This window comes from Mizuhopecten yessoensis, unplaced genomic scaffold (assembly GCF_002113885.1).
Source record: "Mizuhopecten yessoensis strain PY_sf001 unplaced genomic scaffold, ASM211388v2 scaffold9033, whole genome shotgun sequence".
In the NCBI taxonomy this organism is placed as follows: Eukaryota; Metazoa; Mollusca; class Bivalvia; order Pectinida; family Pectinidae; genus Mizuhopecten; species Mizuhopecten yessoensis.
The window spans coordinates 381,857-395,837 of NW_018407845.1; the positions used below are offsets into that span (position 1 = coordinate 381,857).

The following is a 13,981-nucleotide window of genomic DNA, read 5'->3' on the forward strand; positions in this document are numbered from 1 at the left end:
TTGACAGACACTGGTACATTATCTAGAATCTGTCATTGAGACACGTTGACAGACACTGGTACATTATCTAGAATCTGTCATTAAGACACATTGACAGACACTGATACATTATCTAGAGTCTGTCTTTGAACCGCATTTATGTCCATTATATAACAGACTGGCCACGCATTGGCCAAAGCTTCACTGCAGCAATTGATTCTCTGACAAACCCTCAAGATTGTGGAGTCATCATGTATCGGATCTCATTACATACGTGAGTAAATACTCCAGTAAGCCAAATGTTGTCGTTTTCCTTTCCAAGGGACATATGAAGTCATGCAAACTTGGTTGTTATAGTGTACATGTCTGTGGGTAATGGACCTTGATGTATGGGGAGTGGCACTTTGTGCTGGGGTCTGGACCATGGTGTGTGGGAAGGAGGGCTATGTACTGGGGTCTGGACCATGATGTGTGGGAAGGAGGGCTATGTACTGGGGTCTGGACCATGATGGGAGGGGAGGAGGGCTATGTGCTTGGGTCTGGACCATAATAGAAGGGAAAGAAGGATATGTGTTGGGATCTGGACCATGATATGTGGGAGGGAAGGCTATGTACTGGGGTCTGGACCATGATGGAAGGGAAAGAAAGCTATGTGTATGGGTCTGGACCATGATATGTTGGAAGGAGGGCTATGTACTGGGATCTGGACCATGATGAGAGGGAAAGAAGGCTATGTACCGGGGTCTGGACCATGATGGGATGGAAAGAAGGCTATGTGCAGGGGTCTGGACCAGTATGGAATGGAAAGAAGGCTATGTGCGGGGGTCTGGACCATGATGGGAGGGGAGGAGGGCTATACGGGGTATATGAAGGGGTTTTTTATATGTGAGGAGAGCTATGTGTTTGGGTATATGAAGGTTGTTTATATGAGGGAAGGAGGGCTAATGGTTTGGTATATGAGGGACATTATTATGTAGGATGGAGGGCTGTATATAGAGCACCTTTATGAGTGACAGGTATAGGGCACCAGGGGCTACGTTTGTTACACCTCCTATAAGGGGCTGAGTATAGGACACAAGGGGCTACTGTTTGTTACACCTCCTATAAGGGGCTGAGTATAGGGTGCCAGGGGCTACTGTTTGTTACACCTCCTATAAGGGGCTGAGTATTTGCTAATCAGGGCTATGCATATCAAATGAATTTATTGATTCTACATACTCCAACTTACCATGATGGTAAAGAGACATTGATTTTCTTCCATTATTCATGTAACTGTTGGTTCTATGGATGTCAAGAGGGGTTGCCTCATTCAGTGGAGGTAGGATACTATCAAGGTCAGGAATACTTGTGCTCCAGCTACATACAAGGTCAGTTTTATATTTAATCTATATAGACACTTTAAATGGTGGTACTCAATCTAAATACTCTCCAATCTGTAAGTGTCATATCTAGAGGGTGTTAATTACAAAGGGATTATCAAGCTATTAAACGTAATGTTATAGAGAGACTTATGATCTAATGGTAGCTGTGTATATACTTCAGGGGGTCCCGTTATATACATGTATTTATAGTTTAGCATGTTGTTGTTACAGTGATATTTTAGGGTGAGGTGACCACAATAATTATTACACTAATGTATAATAGAAGTCACCCTTTCATGGTCAATTGATGTCATTTACTTTGTAACATTGTTTCTCTACATTGCTTTATATTGTTGCCATAGCTTGTTTTATATTGTTGCCCTCGTTTATTTTACTGTGTTGCCTTACATCAATTTCAGTGTTGCCTTACATCAATTTCAGTGTTGTCTTGCTTTGTTTTACAGTGTTGCCTTACCTTGTTTAACAGTGTTGCCTCACCTTGTTTAACAGTGTTGTCTTACTTTGTTTAACAGTGTTTCCTTACTTTGTTTAACAGTGTTGCCTCACCTTGTTTAACAGTGTTGTCTTACCTTGTTTAACAGTGTTTCCTTACTTTGTTTTACAATGTTTCCTTACTTTGTTTAACAGTGTTGCCTTACCTTGTTTAACAGTGTTGCCTTACCTTGTTTTACAGTGTTGCCTACTTTGTTTTAGTGTTGCTTTTTTTTAATGTTGACTTTAACTTTACTTGGGTTGTGGTGGTATAACATTGATTTTGATTCTATTGTGATAATTTAGGGACTGTTGTGGAGCTGTTGTGGGGCTGATGATTACATTGGGACTGTTGTGGAGCTGTTGTGGGGCTGATCATTAGGACTGTTGTGGAGCTGTTGTGGGGCTGATAATTACATTGGGACTGTTGTGGAGCTGTTGTGGAGCTGATGAATACATTGGGACTGTTGTGAAGCTGTTGTTGTGGGGCTGATTATTACTTAGGGACTGTTGTGGAGCTGTTGTAGGGCTGATCATTGGGACTGTTGTGGAGCTGTTGTGTGGCTGATTATTACTTAGGGGCCGTTGTGGAGCTGTTGTGGGGCTGATGATTACATTGGGACTGTTGTGGAGCTGTTGTGGAGCTGTTGTGGGGCTGATCCTTACTTAGGGCCTGTTGTAGAGCTGTTGTGGGGCTGATTATTACATTTGGACTGTTGTGGAGTTGTTGTAGGGCTGATGATTACATTGGGGCTGTTGTAGAGTTGTTGTAGGGCTGATTATTACATTGGGACTGTTGTGGAGCTGTTGTGGGGCTGATTATTACTTAGGGACTGTTGTGGAGCTGTTGTAGGGCTGATCATTGGGACTGTTGTGTGGCTGATTATTACTTAGGGGCCGTTGTGGAGCTGTTGTGGGGCTGATGATTACATTGGGACTGTTGTGGAGCTGTTGTGGGGCTGATACTTACTTAGGGCCTGTTGTAGAGCTGTTGTGGGGCTGATTATTACATTTGGACTGTTGTGGAGATGTTGTAGGGCTGATGATTACATTGGGGCTGTTGTGGAGTTGTTGTAGGGCTGATGATTACATTGGGGCTGTTGTGGAGTTGTTGTAGGGCTGATTATTACATTGGGACTGTTGTGGAGCTGTTGTGGGGCTGATACTTACTTAGGGCCTGTTGTAAAGCTGTTGTGGAGCTGATGATTACTTAGGGACTGTTGTGGAGCTGGTGATTACTTAGGGCCTGTTGTGAAGCTGTTGTGGAGCTGATGATTACATTGGGACTGTTGTGAAGCTGTGTTGGGCCTGATGATTACCTAGTGACTGTTGTAGAAATTTTATTGGCTGATGATTACTTAGTGAATGTTGTGGAGCTGTTGTGGGGCTGATTGATGATTACATTGGGAATGTTGTGGAGCTGTTGTAGGCTGATTGGTGATTACATTGGGACTGTTGTGAAGCTGTTGTGGGGCTGATTGGTGATTACATTGGGACTGTTGTGGAGCTGTTGTGGGGCTGATGATTACATTGAGACTGTTGTGAAGCTGTTGTGGGACTGATCATTGGGAATGTTGTGGAGCTGTTGTGAGTTGATTGGTGATTACATTGGGACTGTTCTGGAGCTGTTGTGGGCTGATTGGTGATTACATTGGGACTGTTGTGGAGCTGTTGTGGGGCTGATTGGTGATTACTTTTGGACTGTTGTGGAGCTGTTGTGGGGCTGATTGATGATTACTTTGGGACTGTTGTTGAGCTGTTGTGGGGCTGATGATTACATTGGGACTGTTGTAGAGCTGTTTTTGGGCTGATGATTACATTGGGACTGTTGTAGAGCTGTTGTGGGGCTGATTGATGATTACATTGGGACTGTTGTGAAGCTGTTTTGGGGCTGATGATTACATTGGGACTGTTGTGAAGCTGTTTTTGGGCTGATGATTACATTGGAACTGTTGTAGAGCTGTTTTTGGGCTGATGATTACATTGGGACTGTTGTAGAGCTGCTTTTGGGCTGATGATTATATTGGGACTGTTGTGCGGCTGTTGTGGGGCTGATTGATGATTACATTGGGACTTTTGTGGAGCTGTTGTGGGCTGATTGGTGATTACATTGGGGCTGTTGTGAAGCTGTTTGTGGGCTGGTGATTACATTGGGACTGTTGTAGAGCTGTTTTTGGGCTGATGATAGCATTTGGCTATGGTGGGGATAATTAGTTTGGGCTATAGATTTGGTATTTGTAATCAACCCATTATGTGTGTTGATTTATGCAATCAATATTTGCCATCATGTTTTTCCCATCATATTGGAAATTTTCGCTTACTGATCATTGGATTTTGGATTATTACTTTGGAAAATTGGATATCACATGAACTGGTCTTAATCAATCTGCTCAAATTTAGAATGATTAATTACATGTGTATTTGTACGACTTATTCAGAATTGACAGTATTCGGTACTCACATCCTGGACACTTATGATCTAAGGCTTAGCTAATATTTTGTGACAGATGCAGTTTCATTAGTTATGACAGTTGATTGTTATGAAGAACAAATCCAGACTAATGAGGGTCAACATAAGTCGTTTGATGACCAGCATCACCCGTGGGACTCATTTCAGTAAACTGTAATAACAGACTCCGTACTAGCCTGTAATAGACAGTGGCTGGATTTCCAGAAATAGTTGGAATACGATTAAAGATATTACTTAGTATGAGGCAGAATGGTAGGTATAATGGTGGCATCTATTACAGTTTCCTGTTGTGAGGCTGTGTAACGGGTGCATCACCAGTGGCCATTGTTGAGGGCCTGGCAGATTAATGCTACTATTGATTTGGGGTTAATTTGTAACACTGAGCTGTATTGATTGGTAAACAGCCATCTCCACTCATGGTTAAGTACACACTTACTCAAGCATACATTGTATATACAGACAAGACTGTATAGATCCCACGACAGATACACCGAGGGCACCATCACATGCTGCTAGACCACAGTCACTCAGGTGTTTGACAGTGTTGAAATACCTGGGTACTTAAACGGTAATTTTCACCTTTATATTTTCCTGCATTGCAAGCATCAACATTGAATCAAACGTTGTGAGAAATTCTCCAAGTGCTTGTTTTCACCTTATACATATATGAATGAACACAAAGTCACTTGCCGACATGTGTGTGCTCTCAGTAGACTTTACTACAGCGTGGTGTGTAGGGAATTACTATTATCAGTGTTATAGAGATATGGAGTGGGACTATTTGATGTGTAGGGATATATTAATCAGTGTATAGAGATATGGAGTGGGACTTTTTGATGTGTAGGGATATTATAATCAGTGTTATAGAGATATGGAGTGGGACTATTTGATGTGTAGAGATATTATAATCAGTGTTAAAGAGATATGGAGAGGGACTATTTGATGTGAATAATCAATGTATAGAGATATGGAGTGGGCCTATTTGATGTGTAGGGATATATTAATGAGTGTATAGAGATATGGAGTGGGACTTTTTGATGTGTAGGGATATTATAATCAGTGTTGTAGAGATATGGAGTGGGACTATTTGGTGTGTAGGGATATTATAATCAGTGTTGTAGAGATATGGAGTGGGACTATTTGTTGTGTATAATCAATGTATAGAGATATGGAGGGGGACTATTTGATGTGTAGGGATATGATAATCAGTGTTATAGAGATATGGAGTGGGACTATTTGATGTGTAGAGATATTATAATCAGTGTTAAAGAGATATGGAGTGGGACTATTTGATGTGTATAATCAATGTATAGAGATATGGAGTGGAACTATTTGATGTGTAGGGATATTATAATCAGAGTTATAGAGATATGGAGTGGGACTATTTGATGTGTATAATCAGTGTTATAGAGATATGGAGTGGGACTATTTGATGTGTATAATCAATGTATAGAGATATGGAGTGGAACTATTTGATGTGTAGGGATATTATAATCAGTGTTATAGAGATATGGAGTGGGACAAGGTATTTGATGTGTAGTGATATTATAATCAGTGTTATAGAGATATGGAGTGGGACTAGGTATTTGATGTGTAGGGATATTATAATCTGTGTTATTGAGATATGGAGTGGGACTATTTGATGTGTAGGGATATTATAGAGATTTAGAGTGGGAGTATTTGATGTATAGTTATGTTATAGAAAATAAGATGGTAATTTTAATGTGTAGTTATAGTCTTAATTATCATGTATAAGGGAAGACTGTTTTGAAATTCTATGCAGAGTCTCAAAATCTCCTCAATAAGAGAAGCCAGCATTGTCTGTACTTAGTTTTTGCTGAAGTTTTATTGTTTTTGGCTTAGATACATCTCCACTTTGAACATTAATTAGCCTGTGACATTCATAGTCCTAGATGTGTTTAACATGTTTGTGCAGCCTCTGTATCAGGACAGCTTCCTCCTCTTCACTGAGAAGAACAGTTAATCCAACAATAGCGACCATTGATTTGTGGGCAGGTGTTACATTGTATAACACTGGTTTACAATATAAACAAAGGATAAATACACTTTTTGTGTTGTTCAACGCCTGTTCTAGTGTCAATAACCAGGTTATATAAAGACTGTTAGACCTAAGGATTAATACAGCACTTACTGACATCAATGTTACATCTGTATAAAATCTATTTTGTATATATTACAACAGTTATGAAAAAAGTTTGATCAGCTTATGTAAATCACTCTTGTTGGCCTAGAGTGAAGCGTACAGAGGGTCTAGAGTGAAGCGTACAGAGGGTCTAGAGAAAAGCGTACAGAGGGTCTAGAGTGAAGCGTACAGAGGGTCTAGAGTGAAGCGTACAGAGGGTCTTAATGTGGGAGGAAACTGGAGTAACCAGAGAAAAACCAACTTGGCCGGGCAGGTGTCTACCCTGCACCTTTTCACTTTAGGTAGGGGAATCAAACCCTGGCCATCTTAGTGAAGGGGGAGTATGCTATCCACTACACCACCTGACCATATATAGCTGTTTTGTGTGGAAAATATTGAAATTGTTCTCCTTCTTAATGGGAATCATTTAAAATATTTGATGTAGATGTAGAAACCACTTAAATTATTTAACATAGAAACCATTTAAATCATTCTCTATGAAAACCAGTAACTGTAAGTCTATGGAACTATGTTAGTGATTTACATCTTGGGAACCATGCCATTGTTATCTTTGTAAAACCACCATTTTTATGTTATAGTGGAACCATTTTGATGGTTCTTCTTAAAACAGGAACATTTTAATTTCAATTTCTGTGAAAGCATTCGGTGAATCTGTGTCTGTGAAAACCATTTCTTGTATTCTGTATCTATGGAAACCACAGTCAGTGATCAGCTTTCCTATTTTACTGGGAAGGAATACCGCCAGAATCCAATTTTCTCCATTACAGGACGAGCGTTATTGTACCTGGCTGTAACCGGAACTTTATGGCCCATTTCGTTTGTGTTCATTGGTTCAACCTGTTGCTTTTTATGGCAGTACTTGCTGGAAACTGTTTTTCATTTTATTTGGAAGCCTTTGACAAATGAGTGGGTTGTAGTGGTAGAATGGAGCCTGGTATTAAATGTTAGATGAGTGTAAGGGAGTCTGAGTGTTAGCTAACACTGTCCCTCCATTATAAACCTACTCATGTTGTCCCTCAAACAAACAGCCTCTGTGGCTGTGTTCAGTGTACCCGGTTGGTCCTCGGGATTGATGGGCTCCTGTCCGTGCTGTATAGGTATACCATTGGGTTGTCTGCGTACGTATGATGGAAATGTCAATGCTAGCTAGTGTTTCCATTATTTATCCCTGAAATAGTTTTGTTCAGTGTTGTGGCCTCTATGATGTTAAGACAAAACATAGGTCAATCATCTTATTATCTACATGTGGATATTGAAATTTTGGAAACCTATCGAAGAAATCTGGCTGATTGTGAAATAGGTGATGTATAACATGGTGTCATTGTCATTATATTTACACCTCTCCCTTCTTCAGCTTAATTAACTCTGACTTTAATTGAGAATAAATAATGAATACACACTGAAAAAAGATTTGGCGGATTGATACATTTTTCAAATATGGCGGCGGAAGACTTGTGTGTTTACTTCTCAGTTCAGCAGGAAAACAGTGTAATTGAGAAGGGAAAAAAATGCTATTTAAAAGATATCAAAAAGAAGACATAATGTTGCTTATATTTTTTATTTGTATTTTAGAAATGGACTTGTTCATCCGTTAAAATTCACTGGAACAATATTATTATAGCAACAACGCTGCCGTAGGTACTATCTCAGTAACTCTCGTCCACTGTGTATTCCTTTGTGCAGCATTTAAGCATTTTGTCAGTTGTTAATACAGGTATCAGGATTGACATTCATGTTGTCAGTTGTTAATACAGGTATAAGGATTGACATTCATGTTGTCAGTTGTTAATACAGGTATAAGGATTGACATTCATTTTGTCAGTTGTTAATACAGGTATAAGGATTGACATTCATTTTGTCAGTTGTTAATACAGGTATAAGGATTGACATTCATTTTGTCAGTTGTTAATACAGGTATAAGGATTGACATTCATTTTGTCAGTTGTTAATACAGGTATAAGGATTGACATTCATTTTGTCAGTTGTTAATACAGGTATAAGGATTGACATTCATTTTGTCAGTTGTTAATACAGGTATAAGGATTGACATTCATTTTGTCAGTTGTTAATACAGGTATAAGGATTGACATTCATTTTGTCAGTTGTTAATACAGGTATAAGGATTGACATTCATTTTGTCAGTTGTTAATACAGGTATAAGGATTGACATTCATTTTGTCAGTTGTTAATACAGGTATAAGGATTGACATTCATTTTGTCAGTTGTTAATACAGGTATAAGGATTGACATTCATTTTGTCAGTTGTTAATACAGGTATAAGGATTGACATTCATTTTGTCAGTTGTTAATACAGGTATAAGGATTGACATTCATTTTGTCAGTTGTTAATACAGGTATAAGGATTGACATTCATTTTGTCAGTTGTTAATACAGGTATAAGGATTGACATTCATTTTGTCAGTTGTTAATACAGGTATAAGGATTGACATTCATTTTGTCAGTTGTTAATACAGGTATAAGGATTGACATTCATTTTGTCAGTTGTTAATACAGGTATAAGGATTGACATTCATTTTGTCAGTTGTTAATACAGGTATAAGGATTGACATTCATTTTGTCAGTTGTTAATACAGGTATAAGGATTGACATTCATTTTGTCAGTTGTTAATACAGGTATAAGGATTGACATTCATTTTGTCAGTTGTTAATACAGGTATAAGGATTGACATTCATTTTGTCAGTTGTTAATACAGGTATAAGGATTGACATTCATTTTGTCAGTTGTTAATACAGGTATAAGGATTGACATTCATTTTTTCAGTTGTTAATACAGGTATAAGGATTGACATTCAATTTGACAGCATTTACAGTATCATATGAATACACTTGGCAACGATCATATTCGTTGGTATGTTCCCTAGAATATGTTCATTGCCTATTTCATTCATACAAACGTATACACTGTCAAAATGAAGGTCAATCCTATGAATACGAGAATAAATACAGAATTAAAGATAAAGATCACTATGTTTAATACCCTGAATTAAGAATAGAAAAGGTAGGTAAGAGGTTACCTGTACTGTCATGGCCTGTGAACTCCTGTATGGATGCTTTGAGTTTCTGTTTAATTAATAACAGAAATGTAAGAAACAAAAGTGTGGGATATCTGTAAATTCTGATTGTACAAACCTTATTGGATATCTGAACTTTCATATCTCAGACAGCTACCTTCATCACATGTGGGATATATAGGTGTATCTATTATTTACTATGTATTCGTAATGAGATTGATTTTCTATACCTATGATTGTATACAGAGCCTTATATAATAACACTTCTGTTGTTATTAGCAAGTGACGTATTGTGATGTAAGAAAGCTATAAGGTACCAATATATAGGAACTCCCCGACCCAACCCTCGGCTGGGATTTCTCACAGAGTAGCAATCCTTGTTTGAGACTGTTCAGTATGAGTAAATTAGTCCTGACCGACATATAGGACACAGCCTTACCTTATGTATCATTAATTTAGTCCTGTGGGTGGGAAACTGAACCTTTCACATTCACGTAAATATCAGTGTTTTATCACTAGAGTACAAAGTCAGTTTCTTCTAGAAAAAAATTGTCAACTAATTATATTATCTGTCTTCTGACATTTGTGGTATATGATTTTGATATCTTGTAGAAGTCAGGTTTGATATAACTCAATAAAGGAAAGGTTGCCATTTCAGCATCAGATTCTTGAGATTTAACATTCAATACGGTCTTACAGCGGAGATTTAAGATCAAATACTACCTAGGATGCCTCCATGATGCTGGTTTATGGTGACTTGTCGGGGTGCTACAGGATTGAGCTGTCCCCAGCGGGCTGATGTACTGGACAGTTGCCTGCCTGGAACATATTGTATGACTGTTCTGGTGTTCTGAATGACATTTAGGGTAGTGTAGGTTGGTGTCTTGTTTGTTCTGGCTCAGATAGGTTATTGTATGGCTATAGGAGGTGTTCTATCTCATAGATACATTGACAACCAGACAGTTTCCTATCTAACAATGACAACAAGGCAATGTTCTATCTTACAAAGACAACCAGACATTATCTTATCTTACAATGACAATCAGGCAGTGTTCTATCTTACAAAGACAACCAGGCAGTCTTCTATCTTACAAAGACAACCAGGCAGTCTTCTATCTTACAAAGACAACCAAATGGAGTCTTATCTTACAAAGACAACCAGAAAGTGTATTATCTTACAAAGACAACCAGGCAGTCTTCTATCTTACAAAGACAACCAGGCAGTCTTCTATCTTACAAAGACAACCAGGCAGTGTCCTATCTTACAAAGACAACCAGACATTATCTGATGTTACAAGGAAAACCTGGCAGTGTTCTATCTTACAAAGGCAACCAAGCAGTGTCCTATCGTAAATGGGCAACCAGGCACTTCCCTGTCTTATGTAAATATTAATAACCAGACATTGTTCATTCTATCTTGAGTAAATAACCAGACAGTAGACGTGTGCCCATACTAATACATTGATGCAAAAACCACCTAACCTAATGGGAGCACGCTATTGTTTATGAATAACTAATATTTTACATAGATACAAAGACAGCCAGGCAGTATCCTGTTTTACTAAGATACATAGATAACCAGACAGTGTCCTGTTTTACTAAGATACATAGATAACCTGACAGTGTCCTGTTTTACTAAGATACATAGACAGCCAGACAGTGTCATATGGATAAGGTAGACTACATGGCACTGTGTTTCTTCGGTACCAGATGGCGGACTCCTGGGTCAATAGTCAACATTGTTGCCCTCTGGCCACACAAAGCCTACCGTATTGTTACTGTGGTAAGAAGAGCCTGTTTATTGGCCACAAGATCTCCTCACACAATAGCCACATCGATCCAGCAATATTCAGTCAGTTATGAAATTGCATGCTGTCTAAGCAAAACAAACAGGGACCAATCTATCTTATGTGTTTCCTGCAACAATTAAATTGTATTGTGCTCCAAACTGTGGTCTGTTTTCTAGGCTGATTTAAGCACATTCCCTGGAAAGGTCTATAAAAAGTCCTACAGAAGGGGATGTGGCTTGTTTTGTCTGTTCTGCTATTCTCTGTAAAAAATCCCACAGAAGCATGTAGTTTCTTGATTTGTAACATTCTTTAAATATTGCACAGCATTAAATTGTAGTAAAACAGTACAATAGGACATAATTATTACAGGTTAACCCTACTGTATGCTGAGAGTATTCCGTCACAAATTCAGTTCTTTACTGGCAACGATTATCTCAAAACACAAGAAGAGTTTCCAAATTCTAATGCACATAAGCTTAACCCACCTTTTGAGGGTATTGTTCATGACATCATTAACAATCAGTTTCATGACATGTTAGGGTCTGTTTGGGTCATTGACATAACTAACATAATATCGCAATCCAGGCTTCATAAGTAAATTTACAGCAGACAGTATATAACAGTTCCATGGTAGAGAATTATTTCAATTGACCAATCAATTGCTGCGTTAGATATATGAAATAGAATAAGCCTTGGTATGTTTACCCACACTAGCATTGCTGAGTAGTACTTGGTTTATACTAACAGTTTACTGTAGGGGATATCTGTCTTACCTTCTAAGACTGACATAGCCATATCAGATAGATAGCTTTGATAGGCAACAGTCTGTGTAGCCTCTATTCGATTATTTGTTACTAAACCCAAGGTAGCAATTCAGTACTGTAAAAATCCATGGACTTTTCATGTACAAATCAATCAAAATGTCAACATGTTTTATTGACCAATATAGTTATTTACTATGTTTACATGTTATATTACGACAAAACACCCAATAGTTGTCCTCCAAGCATCCAGTTACAGTTTTAATTGGTTTTTGATTCATCGATGAACAAAGCAGACTTAGACCTGCAAACAAAGACATATCTACAGAAAGTGGATTGTTTAACACAATAAGAGTCGGATTATACTACAATTTTAGATATCACTACTACAATGTTGGATATCATTAACAACCATGCATCTCATCCTGATTGTTCATATCACATGACTTTCATATTTTCCCCTTTCTAAAAGGGCCCGGTTGTATTTACAAAAGATCACAAATATCATTCAGTTTAGTTAAAACTTAAGAAGCAATTATAGCATACACAATATACAAAGACTGGCCAAGTTTGAAATGGAGAAAAACGATTATGCACTCTGGTCAGTAGTTTTTGCTCAATTTCTTAATCAAATATGACAGGATAATGATGAAACTGTCAATATTTTTACCATACAAAGACAGAAGCTCGTTTCGAATCTGAGTATGTATATAACCTTGCCGATATAATTAGCAAACAGTTCTCTGAATGGTTATATAATTAAGAGTTTCCACATGAGAAATTGTCAAATATGATGAGATTTTGAGGAAACTTTGTCAATTAATAAACATTATGAATAGGCCAAGGGTAAATTCAAATTTTAAGGAAACTCTGCTAGTAATAAAAAATACTCATGAATTAAGTCGATAATTGGTAAAGGGAGACAATTCCTAAAAAAAAAAAAAAAAGTAATTATTCTTATAATTGCAATTTCAGTTTTTTTAATGGTATCAAAGGATATATGATATAAATATCTTCAGCTAGTGAGGTAAATACAATAGGAATACTGACAACCAATCTCAGTATGTGTATCCTGTACTTAATATACCTGAACATCAATAAACAGGTAGGTATACCTACACGAGGAATGTAACCGGCCAGTATGAACGTTTTGCTGAAAAGTCAACGCGACATGTCATTTGTATCTCACTATATGATAATGTAACAGGAACACACTGAAGAGCAAATTTTAAACACATTATGTTTTAAAACCTGAGGTTGTTATCCTTTCTTTTAACTACACAGCAACTTTCCTAGGAACACTGATATTCATTCTTTAGGTTTGACTCAGCCATTAGTTAAAAAGTTTGCTCTATTCACCAATTATATTATGAATAAATAATGTCAATATTCCTTATTGACGTTTCAAATTTTCTTTTTGAAAAAAATCTATAATATCACATAACCTTACATGACCAGACATGATAGCCGAGCCTTGGAGCCAAGTATCAGGGAAACCTTCTGGGTACATCGTCAGTGATCTAAGTAGTGGGAAACCTGTTAAGGACAGGGAGCTGGGGTATCAGAAAACCTGTCGATCAGTAAGGCACACTTCCGCATGGATAGCCAAAACACCACATCAAGTAGACTGGAAACCATACTAAAACCTTCTCGATGTTTCTGAAACAGCGTTGGCTTACAAGATAATAATGTCCTTTCCTTACGGCAAAGTCATGTCCTAGTGTTTAGGTGTTGATACCAGTTGTTTTAATTTACATTGTGGTATTTAGATGTTGGTACGACATGTTTATGTTGTGGTATTTAGGTGTTCATACCACATGTTTATGTTGTGGTATTTAGGTGTTGGTACCACATGTTTATGTTGTGGTATTTAGGTGTTGGTACCACATGTTTATGTTGTGGTATTTAGGTGTTGGTACCACATGTTTATGT

The 13,981-nt window shown here is 37.8% G+C and overlaps 1 protein-coding gene across 8 annotated transcripts in view; it reads left to right on the forward strand.

Annotated features, from left to right (window-relative positions):
• LOC110457170 (complexin-like) overlaps positions 1-13,981 on the forward strand; it is a 174,984-nt gene that overhangs the window by 144,202 nt on the left and 16,801 nt on the right. Inside the window, exon 1 of one of the 8 annotated variants that reach the window (XM_021508309.1) lies at positions 1,233-1,346. The exons of 4 other annotated variants lie outside the window; for them this stretch is intronic. The gene's annotated coding sequence lies outside the window, so the exon portion shown is untranslated. Of the gene's footprint in view, positions 1-1,232; positions 1,347-4,743; positions 4,871-7,565; positions 7,585-7,747; positions 7,767-13,981 lie in introns of those variants that run through there. 3 more of the 8 variants (XM_021508308.1, XM_021508315.1, XM_021508311.1) reach the window with 3 other exon arrangements.